General features: G+C 36.3%; 1 long non-coding RNA gene across 1 annotated transcript; it reads right to left on the bottom strand.

The window, feature by feature from the left end:
* Positions 1-1,682: 1,682 nt before the first annotated feature.
* Positions 1,683-3,992, bottom strand: LOC134288960 (uncharacterized). The gene is made up of 2 exons (XR_009998190.1): positions 2,515-3,992; positions 1,683-2,455 (listed from the first exon to the last, which is right to left on the bottom strand). It is a non-coding gene; the product is annotated as an uncharacterized LOC134288960 (long non-coding RNA).
* Positions 3,993-17,066: the final 13,074 nt, after the last annotated feature.

Here is a 17,066-nt window from a genome sequence, read left to right as displayed (position 1 = left end):
TCATCAAAATGTTACTTGGGATATGTTTCATAACTATAGATTCAAACTATATTTTTGGATACTCGGATATGTAGAATGAATTCGAATCATATTGTTTTACTGTCTAATACATTATTTAGAGTAGACATGAGAAAAATAATAATTCGATATTACATGTGTTCTCTGAATCTGATTAATAATCTTATGTAAATTCCCTTGTTTCATAACAATAGATCCAAGCAAGAATTCATTCTAGTTAATTTAACCTGCACAAAATATTCAATATATCAATAATGAGTAGTCTCTCTTTTGTTCTTAATAAGCTCAAACAGCCTATCCGGGATACTTTTAATTAACTTTAAACGGATTTTATTCCACGTTCAAACAACTACACGGTTTAGATTTGGAAAACATCCGTACGGCTTATTTTATTTACACACTGCTTTTATAATCAACCCTAGAAATTCTCAATTGGGTTCTGGTCAGGGTAAGAAGCTGACGATTCTTTAATCTGAATAAGTTTTCACGAACGCTGTTTAATTTGTTTAACGGCGTTGCTGCAAGAAACGAAAGTATATATTTTTCAGGTTCAATATGTCTTGAGATGCCAATCAAATAAATGTTTAAACAAATAACAGATGATTCGCCGTATGTTGAAGGATCATCCTATCTCGATATATCGAGATGAGCAGAATTAACTGTAATTTGTTGAAGAATTTAGAGATCAAAATCAGAAACCAATTTTTGAACTTTCGTAACTAGGAAAAAACCTTCACCAAACAGATATAATTTCACCTTCTCAGAATTATTTGCACCTTGGAAACCAGGTACAGTAACCTGTAAAATTAGTATATTGAAAAATCGAGAGAAAACCTTGAACAAAAACCATTGGGATCGAATAAAGACAGGGAGATAAAGTGATATTTACCTTCAAAGAACTGTAATCAGTTTTGTACCTTTTAATTCCGCCCCCTATGCTGCCCTATAGAGGGCAGAATTAAAAGGTACAAAATTGAATACACTCATTCGAAGAGGGTATTCTGCATAGAAGGTTCGAAAAGTCGGTACAAAATTATATTTACCTGTAGAACATCAAGATGTGGTGTCAACTGTAGTACCTATTTTACTTTAATCTCAACGCATGTTATCACAATCAAATCCTGAGCACAAATTCTTATAATGGCTCAAAACTTGTGGAGCTCATTACATTTTTCACGTTGATAGTGTGGGCATTGTATCAGGACTCTATAAATTGTCAAACGCGGGACGTCTCGTCTAGTGCTACCTAGTTCTTTCTTAAACTGGTTCTAACTTTTTAGCGAGCTGATTGCGATCCTTATTCCGTTTTGTGCGATTAGACAGCTTCCTCGTGTTTTCATTCTGCCGTATTGAATTGGATCTTAAAAGAAAATTACAATGGCACGATGAAATCTGCTAACACGACGAGAAATTTAAACACCTGTCTTGATGTGTCTTTCTTATTTCAACTTCAGATATAGTGGAGCGGACCCGGTGTGGTGGTTAGAACACTTGACTGTCACGCCGAGGACCTGGGATCGAATCCCACTCCCGACAAACTCACAAAATGTGGGTTCTTCCTTCGGAAGGGAAGTAAAGCGTGGGTCCCGAGATGAACTAGTGCACGTGTTGACCCGAGTGGTCAAGGCGAATTTGTCATCCGACTAAAAAAGACGACTAAAACCTTCCCTGTTAAAACTACTACTCATCTCTTTATTCAAATTTTAAACCTTATATATAATTACAATTTTTTGGTTATTTTTCTCCCCCCACTTAACTTAACTTAAGCGCCTAGCGTCACATTCTCCGCTCTCGCTCTCTTTACTAAAGTACCAACATTCTAGTACTTCGAAACGCGAAATTAAAGCGCGAGAGAGAAAGCTCGCGTCTCTTACTTAGTATCTAATTGGAAGCGGCTAGAATGCTTCCTCATATGATTCATATGTTTTATTATTTTATACTCCGGTAGTTATGCATTCTTTTTGGCTTACCGTATGCCAACTAGAACAGGTAGAGACCTGCTGAAGCAAACTAGGTCACCCGCTGACCAACTACCGCGTATGATTTGTTTATTTCGCTTTCGCGCATGTCACATATGATGATGCAATAATTTAAATGTACCGTATGTAGGTAGCCACCATCCTAGCTTGAGTCTTGCTCATGATGATGCAAATGATCAGTTAATGAAAGCAAATAACTAATGAAGAATGAATGATTAATTAATCAATTAGGCTATGGTTGGTTCAATATCCCCTTCGTTAATTAGCTGTTTGATATCTTTAATTGAAGATACAAACGGTTAGCGTTGGTTATTATTATTCATGAATTTATAAAATGATATTGGTTATAAAATGAAATGAAATATGTATATCTTTGGAGACAATTCTTCTTAACAAAGTTGGTAGTATTTTATCCACAACGCAATTTTCCTGATCACTTTATCGTAACCAATGTACTCCTGAAATAATAATTCTGCAAATTTACTCGGAATTTACTTTGAAACAATTTCCTTTCTACCATTCATGTTGTATGATACGCTTGAGAGCATGTTGTCCTTCGCCTTCGCCTCATTGGTCATCCTCTCGTTCCTCAAGTTTCCATCACAGTTCTGCTTATCACGTTCACATACTTAAACTTGTCCAGTCAGATAGAATATCTTACGTTGGGTGTTAGGTATGGACTTCCTTCGTCGCGATATCAATGCTGCAATCGTTCCTCAGTTGGGTAAGATGTACTTCCGCTCTACTCGAAAAATGAGTTTTACTGTTACTCCGTTCCTGCTGATCCATCGCGACTTTCCAGGTGTTGCCTTCTTCTGAGTATTTCCCGCTCATCTCTCGTTCACTTCTCCCAGTTGGTCATGAAAATTGAATTTTCTGATGCAAATATTGTTTTCTTGTTAAAAAAAAACTTTTTGTTTCAAAATCGTTCGTGAAACAGGTTCGTGGTTTTTAATCGTAGAATGCTTTCAAAAAAAAATGATAGATCGAATGACCTACAGTGCAGAAAATTTCCGCTATGGTTTGAGAACTTCCTTAATTCTCTTTAAGCACATAACTTGGCTTCAATAAACGTCTTTTGACGATATGATTTTTTTGAATGATGAATATTGTTTTGACTCGCTTTCCATATGTGCACCTTCTCGTGTGTGATGGTGTCGTTCTTCCAAAGAATATCCAATACCCTCTACCTTCCGTTGACTGCTATTTTATATGTTTGACTGATATGTTGCTTGCCTTTGATTCCGCGGTATGCCGGCTACGAATGATGATGTCTTCTCGGGTCACTAGCTCTCAAGGTGTATGTAATGTCGCTTTTGCGCGGTAATACCTATTTCTTATTTTCCCTAATTAGTGATCGCTTTTGTATTGTATAATTTTATTTTTTTTTATTTTTCCCTGATTATTTATCCCCTTATTGGTTAATGTGGTCCCTTATGACCCTTACTGACTCTTTATGTGTCTATTTATCTCTTAAATTTTTAATCATTCTAGTTGGGATATTGACCATTATTGATTGTTGTTTCACTATTTTGAAATGCGTTGAAATTAATGTTTGAGATTTAAATCTGTACAAAATGTACATTTGTAAAGGGATTTTGATTCAAATTTTGAGTAGTATTCACGATTTCCAAAAATGAAATTCCAATGGAATGTAACATTTCTCGTCCAAAATAGAAATGCATCTTTTCCGTTAGAATTATACTTACACTTTTCCGGTTTTTTTTTCGGGCTTATCTGGATGGATACTCCCCCTTTTCCACAGCTTTTTCATGGGTGGTGTAGGATATCCATTGTCTAAGCCTGTAAGACAATTTCTTGCTTTCATCATTTTCTGTCTTCCAACGTCTTTCCATGCTGTAGCTTCTCATTTCTCCGACTATGATTTAATCCTGTAATGAGACTTAGATCTTGTATTTAATACATTATTTATGTTTCAAATTTTTCCATTAAGGAATACAGTACAAATTTTCACTCGTTTTTCAAAACGTTTAATTATTATTATTATTATTATTATTATTATTATTATTATTATTATTATTATTATTTTGACAGTATTAAAATAATCTGCGTATTTTTTTATTGACATAGTGTATTATGCTTGAATTACCCCATTTGTACAGATTTTATTTTCAATTTATCTCTTGTGTTGGCTTTATCCCCTCAAGTCTGTTTATCCCACATTTTGTAATTGGATTTTCCCAAAGAAATTATAGTTCCCAAAAAATATATTATGCTTCCCATTTGTATATTACTATTCCCATTACCGTTGCTCGGTCTTATTTTGAAAGTCTCTGCTTGATTATAATTGAGATTTGTGGAAAAAATACAAGTTTTATATTTCATTGCTTTTGCGCAATCTTTTTAATGTTTTTATTAATTTAAAACATACATTTAAATTCTTTAAATAACTTATTAATCAAAAATTATATGTACACCAGTATATGCATATTTACTGCAATATAATTAAACTAGTATATAAAAACCGTTGAATATTCTCAAATTCTTTGTTATTATGGAAACTCTCATTTTATTATCTAGATATTTAGCTTAAATATTTGGGTAGGTCACTTAAACACTACTATAGTATCATGTTGTAGTATATTTAATTGTTAATTAAATAATAGCTTATCGAAGTATTGATTTAAATATTTAAAATATTATATTTTTTTGTCTTATTCTAGCATAGATTATTTTTTTCTTAAAAGTAATCTGTTACTTACAGTGTTAATTCTTAATATACACTATTATTATTTTACCACGCTAAATTAAATTAATTGCAATTATTGTATATTAACTTAAAAATAGCATCAATCATAATCTAAAGAATATATAATGTACATAGGATTAAAAATAATGGTTAATGGTCTTCATGGAAAATATATTGAATTGATTGAAAAAAAAATATGTGAAACCGTATAGCTTGACCAACTTATGTCAAAATAAAAGATATTTATGTATATATATGTTCACGTTTATATTTCTTTAATCAGTTAGATATATTTTAAAACTTACATATTTACATGCAGTTGTATTTGTTCATTAATCATTATACTTTCGAAGTCTGTTATTATGAACTTTTTCTAGTCTTTTTCCGTTTTTAACGATAGTTGTTTGTTCGCTAGGAAAGCTGACCACTTCATAAGGTCCTCTCCATAATGATTGCAATTTTTGGCCGGTACCTGTAGGGTTGGCTTTCACAAGAACCATGTCACCCCACATTGGTTGCCATTCCTTTGATTGTTTGTCATAAATCTCCTTGCGTTTTTGTTTCGATACGAGCAAATTATCACGTGCTTTATCGTGAAAGTACTTTAGGGTAGATTTTAGTTCGCCGGCATAATCGGAATAGGTCAATTCCATATCTCTCATTCTGTAGATTGAGTTTGGAATTCTTGCGGCTCTGCCATACAATAATTCGAATGGCGTAAAGCCGGTAGAAGAATTGAGTGTAGTATTATATTGGAATGTAAAATGCGGAAGAAGTTGATCCCATGTTTGAGGATCTCCGCCAATGAATTGCCGTAAATATATTTTCAACTCTCTGTTAGATCTTTCTACAAGGTTTGCTTGTGGATGATAGGCAGTAGTTGTAATCTTTTTAATTTTCAAAATTTTACAAACATTTTTCATCAATTGGCTAACAAAGTTTGTACCATTATCAGTTACAAGTTCTTTTGGTGCGCCAAACTTGCAAATGAAACTATTCACAAATGTTTTGGCAACTGTTTGACTTTCCTGGTTTTCCATTGCAGCTACTGTTAGATATCTAGTCAAATCATCTTGTATGACCAATCCATATTTATTGCCGCTATTAGATTCGGGTAATACAACGATATCCATAAAAATCTTTTCAAAAGGTTCTGTGGACGTGGTCGTGATCTTCAGTGGAATTTTATTTGCAGCACTAATTTTGTTTTTTTGGCACGAGTCACACTGTTTGACATAGTTTTCTATATCTCTGCGCATATTCTCCCATTTGAAAAGTGGATTTATGCGCTTTAGCATGCGTTTGCTTCCGACATGTCCACCTAGTGGGCTGTCATGAAATTCTTGTAAGACAGTTTCTCTTTCCTCTGGTGCTACCCACATTCGATCCTTTTCGGGAGCATATAATGTGAAAAGTTTGTTGAACTTTTCTGCAATAAATCTCAAAACATCCATATATGGGGGTGTTTGAAGATTTCTAAATGATATGATTTGTACATTTTCCGCATCTTTCGCGTATTGAGGACTATTGGTAAATGCATCTACTAGTTCTTCGTATAAAACTTTAGTATCACTTTTAGATCTTTTGTTTCCATTTAAAATTATTCCCCATAACTTTTTATTTGGGATTGAAAATACATTCCCTTTCAAGTAATCTTTAAAACCATGTGGTAGGTCAACGAATTCACTTAATTCTTTATGTGCTGACCTGCTATTCAAAATCAAAAATGTTGCATCTATACTTTCCTCTGATATTATATTCCTTGAAAATGTAAGTCTTTTAATATCCAATTGATCGCTTAAAGCGTTCTTGAATTCATCGCTTGAAACAGTTTTGCATGGCCCCTTGTGTTCATCCATAGCAAAATCAATATTATCTAGCCCATCCATATGTGGGTTCCAGTTGGAGTTTTGCCTGGGGTTTAAATGTTTATTCACTACGTCTTTGGAAGAGTTAAATCGTTCAACATTTGTTCTCTTAGCATTTACTCTCTCCCTTTGCTTTTCATCATGCTGTTGTCGTTTTTGTTGTCTGGTTACGACAGCAACAACCTTAGAATCTTCGGGATCGTTTTCTGTATGAAGCCTGGATAAGAAATCAGCTACTACATTATCTTTCCCTTGTTTGTATCGAATATCGCATTCTAAACCTTGTAATTTTAACCTTAATCTTGTCAAGGTTGGTGAAGTTTCCTTGAGATGCCATAAAGAGATTAATGGCCTATGATCGGTATATACAATGAACTTTTGATTGTAAATGTAATGCCTAAAATAATTTACTGCCCATACGATTGCTAGTAATTCCTTTTCGATCGTATGATATTTCCGTTCAGCTCCAATTAGTCCCCTGCTTGCATAAGCAATTGGTTTGTCGATTGATTTTTCATTTGAGAGAACTGCTCCTATAGCATATTCGCTCGCATCAGTCGTAAGAACAAATGTATCTTTGTAATTTGGTCTCACTAATAAAGAGTCAGATGTTAAAAAACATTTCAATTTTTCAAATGCATGTTTACATTCTTCTGTCCAATTAAATTTTACGTTTTTCCTCAACAAATCGTTAAGAGGTTTTCGAATCTCCGCAATCTTTGGAATAAATTTACCGTAAAAATTTACGGTTCCTAAAAATGATCGAACTTGTTTAATTGTTTTTGGTACAGGCATATTTTTAATAGCTTTTATGTTGTCCGTTAATGGACGAATTCCATGTTTATCTACTGCATGTCCCAAAAACTTCAAATCAGTTTTCAAAATTTGGCATTTAGTAGGTTCAACTTTTAAGTTATGCCTACGAAGAGCCTCCAATACCTTTTTCAGATTTTCGTTGTGTTCCTCAACTGTACGGCCAAAGACAATGATATCGTCCAAATAAACGATAGCTTTTACATCTTTAATTTCGAACAACACTGTGTTCATTAACTTCTGGAAAGTTGATGGACTATTTCTGAGTCCCATAGGCATTCTTGTGAATTCAAAATGTCCTTTCGGGGTTGAAAATGCTGTTTTAGCAGCATCTTTCGGATTAATGGGTACTTGATAAAAACCTGATTTCAAATCAATTGTCGAGAAATATTGACTGTCCCCTAAACTGTCCAGAATGTCATTGATAAGGGGTATCGGATATACGAAGGGTTTAGTGACTAGATTCAAAGCTCTAAAGTCTACTACGATTCTATACTTTTTATTTCCTTCTGAATCTAAATCTTTCTTTGGTATACACAGAACCGGTGCATTCCAAGGACTTTTGCTGGGCTTTATAATCCCTTGCCTGTGCATTTCCTCAATTTCTGCATTAATTTGCTTCTTTGTGGACTCCGGGAATCTGTACTGTCGTTTGTTAATCGGTACGTTAGTTGTAGTCTCAATTTCATGTACTGCTGCATTTGTAATCGTTAGTTGATCTCCTTTCAGATAAAAGACATCGCTGTAATGTGTCATAATTTCTTCCATTGCGTTAAAATTAGCTTTGTTTAAATGAGTTAAATTAATCGTTTCCACTAATTTTGTGAGACGGTTTTTACCTTCCATTTGTGGTTGACTTCTGTTATCTAATAAGCTGAGGTCTTGGTCTGAATCCAAATCTTCGAGGAAAACTTTATCAATATCCGTCGTTGTTTCTACGAGATATTTGTTAACATTATGATCTGAAGATTGTCCTTCTGCTTTCGCTTCCCAATTTGCGGAGTCGTCATTGAAATTTTTATCAGTAAAATTTGTTCTCTGATCATGTATTATATTAATGTTGTTTGCATTATCTCTTTTGTCTTCGACGTTGCATTTGTTATGTGGAAAATGTTTCGTATTTCCCATTGTGGTATCTTTAAAAATATTTGTTGCATTTCTTATGCTTTGTTGAGATTTATTCTGGAATGAAACACTATTTTCTGTAACCATCCTTGTGCGGTTATTATAATTGTTTTCATGCACCCTGTGTGCTAAATCTAATTTCCCATGTTGTTGGCTTACAGCATTGCTGTAGTTAACTGATTCGGTTTGACATTCTTTTTCTGACTTAATTAAACGTTTATTGATATTATATGTATTCATAGTATGAGGGGAATTTTCATTCATATTTAATAATTTTGTACATTCATCAGTTTTTCTTAAAGCAATATATTTGAACCGTGGTCCAACATACAATGTGTTTTGCTTCAGAAAATCAGCTCCAATAATGCCTGGAACACATAAGTTCTTAATAATATAAAACTTAATATTATAATGAGAGTTTCCTATTTTAAGTTTAACTAACGTTGATCCAATCGATCGTGTTTGGGAATTAGCAAATCCCCGAAGTATCTCCTTATCATTATAGTTGATGTTTTCTACTCCAATCCTAAAAGCAGTATCCCATCTTAATAAGTTGAAGCATGACCCAGAATCAAGTAAATATTTTATCACTGTTTTCGGCTTCGCAACAGATGCAATATTTAGTAAAAATAAATTGTTGCCTGAATGTTCGATGTACAATCTTTCATGAGCCGGCATACAATTTTTAATTCCATTTACAATGCTTACTGGTAGTTCTTGAAAACTATTCTTCTCAAAATTTGCATTCCGAAATAAATTCTGTTTTCCATTGATGTTATTAGTTTGGTTGCGCTCTCTGTAATAATTTGTGCGGGGTGTTCGCACAACATGTACGAACCCCCTGGAATCACGTTTTTTGAGTATGTTATCTTATTATGCGGACTTTGAACATAGCCATTAGAATACCTGTTATTTCGCAAACGGAGGTTTTGTACTGGTAGAAATTTATTTTGGTTGTCATTGATTTTGTTATTTTTCTTCGTTTCTAACAACTCTAAAGTTGTTACTCTTGCAAAGATTTCATCGATTTCATTTCCATCATCGATCTCTTTTTTAAGCCAAGTTAGTAATTCTGGAAGTGTTTTTTCTCTTTGCGATTTTCCAGCATGAGCTAAACTTCGATTGCGTAATCCTCCCAAGAAATGTTTGCGTAACGAGTTCGTCGCATATCTTCCCTGGTTAGCTACCCACTTGTGTAAATCTTCTACTCTGATTCTGTAATCATCGAACGATTCATTTTCCCTTTGTAGTAATGTTTCAATTTCCTTCATAAGAGTAGCGGCACTCTTTTCGAATTTAAACTCATCCTCTAGATTGCGTTTAACTTCGGGCCAAGTATTTGCCTCAATTTTCGAAATCAACTTTAGCGCTTTACCTGTAAGTTTCAAATAAACCACATTCAGAAGCGGAGTATGATCTTCTCCTTCCAATTGTTCTGCAAACAGCTCAATTTGTCTAATAAAAACTTCCAATTCATATGGATTCCCATCAAATTGTGGAATACATTGGAGGGCTGTTATTTGTGAAAACGCTGCCATTTCAATTTTCAAATTATCAGTACCGTAAAGAAAACTATATTCTCGCATAAATAATGATTTTGATAGCTAAATTAACTGTGTTTTCCACTCAGTACTCCAAAGTCTCACTTTTACATGTAGAATTTTGTAAAAATCCATGTTTCGATATTAAAATTCAATCTGATATGTTCCACACGGCTTTTTCCATTATGTTCATGCTCATAAGATTTCAATCTGTTACCCCTTTTTTTAGACTTATTGTGTTTTTCAGGGCACTAATAAAGTTACTCCAAAATGAAAATGTGATTCTCCACTTGCAATTGATAATTGGAACCCCAGTATTGAACTAAGGAAAATACGGTTTCACGGAAAAATATTAAGGAAATTCGCTGAAAAACTATCATAGTTACCCCGTTTTACGGTACCAAAAATATTCAGATGAAATTACTGCTGGTCACAAAATTTTGACCACCAAAAACCATAAGTTGTATTCAGACATAAATGGTGCATCGTGTGGAATGCATTAATCGCACATTTTGAAACCCTGCTTTAATTTTATTGCCATCTCTCCACCGTTCTGTTAACTTTCAATCGCGACCGCGAGCGAGCGACGGCCAAGCTGCTGTTTCAGCAAAGTGATATGTGCTGTGCTTTTCGTCCGACGGTAGTTTGAAAACGATGCGAGACGTGGAGGAGTACCCACTGGTAATTTATTAAGAGAAGTATCATTCTTTGAGTTTTATTTCTTTTTGTAATTGTAAATCTTTTTAGGTATTCGCGGAAAGACATTTGGTTAGTGACAATTACAGTGAGTTTCGGTGCATATTTTGTTATTATCATGTGAGTAGTAAAACCACTTTTATATTTCTTTTCGTTACTATTTAGGGATCAGGGCTGAGCAAAAAAAAATGTTCTTAGAAATTGTTTATTTTTACTTGAACCAGAATTTAAAATTTTCATTTTCAATAAGTGAAATTAACGTGAATTTTGAAAATTCCCTACTGAGGGATAAAAATAAAATTCATTTTGGTGAATTTTTTCACTTATTCATTCGTTTTTCTGTCACTGACAATTTTCACAAAGTTTTTGTGTGAGAAGATGAAGGCCCTGTTTTGGTGGCTTTTCATGATGATCTTTTGTGAAAAATTGTACTTTTTTAACATATAGTAATGTATTTTTTTTAACAATTCAATTTAATATACTTTTTTTTTAAACAAATATTAGAAACACAGGATTATAACAAATTGTCAAGGGTCTTTTCGTAATAGAATTTTACTTGATTGCTTTTAAGCATAGAGAGTCTTCGTGCCTGCCACACATTGTTATTTAAATGTAAAATGGTCATTAGCGACGAAAATGTTCAGTAAAATAACTGTGGAAATGCTCATTGAGAGGCTGGCTCCGTTCCAGCTGGGATGTTACGATACGAAGAAGGTGAAGGAGAATCGTAATATTTGCATATCAATTGGTATTCATGTGTACTAGAATTTGCTATAAAATAATGCCCCTGAATGTTGATTATTAGTTAGACCGTTCCATCACTCACCACACAGTGTTCTGCTAGGTATTCTCTTGAAGTACGCACTAAAGAAGAACCGGGGATAGCAAGGACATACTCGCTCAGCTCAATTCTTTTTCATTTAACCACACACACACACACACACACGAAAAATATCAAAAATCTACCATCCGTTGGAGCATTCATAATTTGCATCATATCATTGAACCACCATATCCTATTTCGATTATCTCACTTCTTTTCTCAGAATCACTCAATTATTCTTAAAAATTACTGATTGTACTCACCAATTATTCGGCATCATTTTGCAATTGATTTTCCTGAATCCGATGAAGATACTTATGAAGACGATCAGGCAGTTATCGGCATTCAATCGGCAGCATCCTGTTGTTGATAAAGCTCACTTTAGGATGCCAATAGCCTTTCTTCACTTAACTTTTTTCCACACGCGAACACAGCCAGAAACGGCGTACCGGCACTACTTGTTTTTTCGCGCTTTACCGCTGTCACCAAATGCACGTGTTGACCCGAGTGGTCAAGGCGAATTTGTCATCCGACTAAAAAAGACGACTAAAACCTTCCCTGTTAAAACTACTACTCATCTCTTTATTCAAATTTTAAACCTTATATATAATTACAATTTTTTGGTTATTTTTCTCCCCCCACTTAACTTAACTTAAGCGCCTAGCGTCACATTCTCCGCTCTCGCTCTCTTTACTAAAGTACCAACATTCTAGTACTTCGAAACGCGAAATTAAAGCGCGAGAGAGAAAGCTCGCGTCTCTTACTTAGTATCTAATTGGAAGCGGCTAGAATGCTTCCTCATATGATTCATATGTTTTATTATTTTATACTCCGGTAGTTATGCATTCTTTTTGGCTTACCGTATGCCAACTAGAACAGGTAGAGACCTGCTGAAGCAAACTAGGTCACCCGCTGACCAACTACCGCGTATGATTTGTTTATTTCGCTTTCGCGCATGTCACATATGATGATGCAATAATTTAAATGTACCGTATGTAGGTAGCCACCATCCTAGCTTGAGTCTTGCTCATGATGATGCAAATGATCAGTTAATGAAAGCAAATAACTAATGAAGAATGAATGATTAATTAATCAATTAGGCTATGGTTGGTTCACTAGCCTAGGGCTAAAAATCTCGTTAATACAGATAAAAAAAAAAAACTTCAGATATATATTTTGCACACAGAATATTATAAATTGAAGTTTACACGTAACAATACGTCAAACGCCGAAATAAACCTGAGCACAGAACCTAAAACAACGCGTTGATTAGGCACAACGAATGACTTACATGTATTGGATCTATAGTCATGAAACAAAGGGATTTCAGTTTTTTTTTTAAATTTATCTGTATACACACATGTGCATGAATAAAAATATATGGTAGGGTATTGGTTCCCTTATTAAGCATGTGGCTCCCATTTTCATCCTACAAAAAACAAAGGATTGAAGCGCTGTTTGTTTTGTTTCTTATTTTTGTATTTTTTGTTAGAAGTGAGCACCCATGAAAACAAAAAGAACGGAATCAATCGGTGCCGTAATCGCTTGTTTTCGAATAGGATGAATATGGGAGCGTGAGATTACTGATGGCACACATACCCTAGTATGTGTAAGGCACATGGGTAAGCATAATGGCGAAGTGCATTAAATAATCAGTTTTTTTTTTTTTATTCTTCATCACTTAACCTAATTTACAGCTCTATTGTCCACTGGGGCACTACGTGAGCAATTTCAATTGACAGCTGCACTTACATTTTGTGCAGCGCCTAGATTCTATTCTACTTTATCGAACTGGTTGCCTTTCTGCTGCTTTCACTTTTTCTACTTTATACCTAGTAGAATGATGAGCACAAGGAGGATGATGGATGGCCGTTGTTCCTTTCCAGTCCGATTGGGGGTCCATTATGAGTAGCAGTTCGCCGATGTCCAGGTATCCGGGTCCGTTTGAGCCATGGGGCTCAGAAGAGGGTCAGTGTCAGTTGCTCTCGGGGGAAAAGCAACTGACGAAAAATTGCAAGTGCCGGGGCTGGGAATCAAACCCATGACCATCCGCATATGAAGCGAACGTGTGACCAACTACGCCACGGGCCCCGGCTAAATAATCAGTTGCACTTTGAATAAATCTATATATATAAAAATGAATTTCTGTCTGTCTGTCTGTCTGTCTGTCTGTCTGTCTGTCTGTCTGTCTGTCTGTCTGACCGCTATGGATCCGAAAACTACTGGACCGATCGGTGTGAAATTTTGTATGTGGGTATTTTTGGGGCCGGGGAAGGTTCTTAGCTTGGTGCGGGACCTCTCCGGTCTCTGGAACGGGGGGCTTCCATACAGATGACTTCGCCGGGGACGTCCCTATGGAGCTGCATGTCAAAAAACACAGTAGGCAGGCAGAACGACGTTTGCCGGGACAGCTAGTAGCAAATAAATATTTGATGGATCTATAGTTATGGAACAGAGTGTATTACAAGGGGTATGTGGGGCATTTCATGGCATTTCAGAGTTATTTCAGAGAATTTCAGGTGTTTTCAGGAGCATTTTAAGGGCGTTTCTAAAGATTTTAGGCGCATATGTTAGCATTTCAGGGGCGTTTTGAGGTATTTCAGGTTAGGGTCGTATCAGGGGGTTTCAAGAACATCTTTAAATTAAATAGCATTTCGGGGGCGTTTCAAAGGAAGATGGGATGGGGTCTCTAAAACGCCTCAAAGATCCCCCTAAAACCCTCTTGAACCCCATGTAACGCACCCGAGACGCTCCGAAACCCCCAAAAACTCCTCCGTAACGCTTCCATAACGCCTCTGGATCCCACCGGAAATGCTTTGAAACTGCCTGAAATGCCTCCAAAATCCTCCTTAGTCCCCTTTCGGACCCCTTGTAACTCACCTGAGATGCTTCGAAACCCCCGAAAACTCCTCCGTGACGCTCCATAAGGCCTCTGAATCCCGTCAATGCTCTGAAACTTCCTACAACTGGCACCCCCTAGAAAAAAATCTGTATTCGCCAATGCGAACGAATTGAAGTTTGTTTGGGGTTTTTAGTCTAAAACATAAGAAATTGGATGACCTCCAGTCCTTCGTTCAGCACGCCGGTTTGTAACGCTCGATTTAGCTCCGAATGTAATAGATAGCATATCTTGCCATACAAATGTGGCTAGTTTACCGTTTCCTAAAAAATTCTAAGACAAGCTAGTTTTAGTGTTGAATAACTACGTATTGTTGTACTTTCTTTTCAGAAGATTTTTCAATGTGCGACGGATAATTCAGGATAATTCCGAAGTTGTTGGTCACACGACAATCTGCCTTATGTAAAGTGAAACACCGCAAAATCTAAAATGTGAAAGTTTGTCGCCATCAAAATGACTAATTATGTTTTATAATGCTTTCCTGTGCACTTCCTTCGACAAGCCCCCATATTCTGCGATGTAAACGACAAAACCCTTTGGCAACATCGTCGTCACACCGTTTTCATCATAGGGGACTCTGGGGTAATACGCACCACTTAAGGAAGATGCGTCCAAATGCATATAAAAAGGCAATAATTTATTGGTTTAATGCATGCATTTATTGCATATACTTTCATTCTAAGAGAAATCAAACAAAATTTCAGCCTTAATACAGTTCAGCTCTTGAAAATAACGTTTTTTTGTAAAGACTAACATTACGGCTTCGTATGTTTATGCGGGGCAGTATGCACCCTTGCTCGGGGTAAAATGCACTACAACAATGGGGCAGGATGCACTCAAACAAAGGGGCAAGACGCACCACAACATTGAGGCAAGATGCACCGTCGAGTTTAGAAATCTTTTTACTTCTTAGACAAAACGCATGTTTTATAAGGTTTTAAGACAAACAATAGCTCAATTTAGTTTGCGATTACTTACAGAGCACTCATAGATATTATTACAGCTTGTTTTCTATAGGTGCGTTTTGCCCCAACCAATGGAGTGCATATTGCCCCAATCAATAGCAAAAAATTAAATAGTTTAAAACATATAATTTACGTAGATTACTGTTTAAGTTATTTTTCCTCTGCTTAGCATTGCCCTCAATGAACCGAATAAACACAACAGCATTAGATGTTTGGTCGGTTTTCACCATCAAATCATTCGACAAAAGATCGGGAAAATTACATCAGAATCGTGCTTTTCAATTTTATTCATTTTTCTCACTAATTACGTAACGCAGATATGTAAAATTTTCCAGATGCTCATTTATTAAGACGTTCTATTAGACTGATAAGGTTTCAAAGCTCTAAAACCGATAATCCCTGAAAAACAAAGGGGGTGCGTTTTGCCTCGACAGTGCGTATTACCCCAGATGCCCCTACATCCATGGTGCACATTCCTATGCCGTACTATATTTACTAGGCCAAATGCCACGGAAATGTATGCAAATTAGAAGGCGTTCCCTTAAATCCCCCGATCGAAGCCGTCGTCGCCGCCACCGCCACAAGCCGTTTGGTGTAATGCGTAAGACGTTCCTTAGGTACAGCTAGGCGGAGCCGCGGCGACGGCGGCGGCTTCGGTTCCATGGTGTTTGATGGTTGGTTGTCGTTGTTTCACCTTTCACGACTTGATCAACGGCTTCAATTTATGCACTTCTATTCCAGCTAACGCCGACGGACTAACCGTCTCCTAGGTCGCGATGCGATGCTGCTTTCCGTCTCTGTACATGATTTAATAGAAAATTACCGCTTTACGCATTGTTAATGAGAGATTGATGTTGTTTGATACACATCAATCAGCTCAGCAGACTCTGCTGTGGGGTTGGAGTGTTGCAACGTGGACAAGCGGCTTCCTGGACGAGGTGTACTAGTTTCTTGATTACATGTCAAAGTGAAATTGTATACTTACTCGCGCGTCAAAGTCGATGGCTACTGGAAACTTCACGGCTGCCCGTCTGCGGTCGTCTGGCGATACAGATTGCCCACCACCGAGCGGCGACGGCGGCGGCTGTTAAACATTAGCGTGGTATGTTATCAGTTGCTCATTATGCTGGCGAGGTAGTGGTCGCGTGTTGATGGTTTCTACTTTTTTTACAGCTTTCGCCCTGGAATAGCAACATATCAAAGGCATCCATGTAATATTAATGTCGCGTCATGTTCTGGCTGCCCTGAATGGGGTGTTAGCTGATTGAGTGTGTATATTTATGCAGTGTGGTGGATTATGTTGCAGCTACTACTGCTACTGTTAGGCGGTAGCCGGATTGAAATTGCGAGCAAAGAAAACGTCGGGAGTGTGATTGACAGACTAGGTGGATCAAAGGAGTAACCAGATCATTGATGTATAATCCCAACAGGAGGGCAGCGAAAGTCACGGAAAGGCTTCTTGTAGGTAAATGACATTTAATACAGTTTTGCTAGTTAGTACGTTCACAATATACACACCAAGACCAGCTAACGATGACTGTTCCATCGGAAACATTGCACAATGGTCCACGAACCAGATTTACGAGGAAAGATGCATGCAGCGCCTTCAAATGATTTTTTAGACAAATA

The sequence above is a fragment of the Aedes albopictus genome, chromosome 2 (assembly GCF_035046485.1).
Source record: "Aedes albopictus strain Foshan chromosome 2, AalbF5, whole genome shotgun sequence".
NCBI classification, from domain to species: Eukaryota; Metazoa; Arthropoda; class Insecta; order Diptera; family Culicidae; genus Aedes; species Aedes albopictus.
The sequence above is the reverse complement of the archived record's forward strand: the minus strand, read 5'-3'. Positions and strand labels throughout refer to the sequence as shown.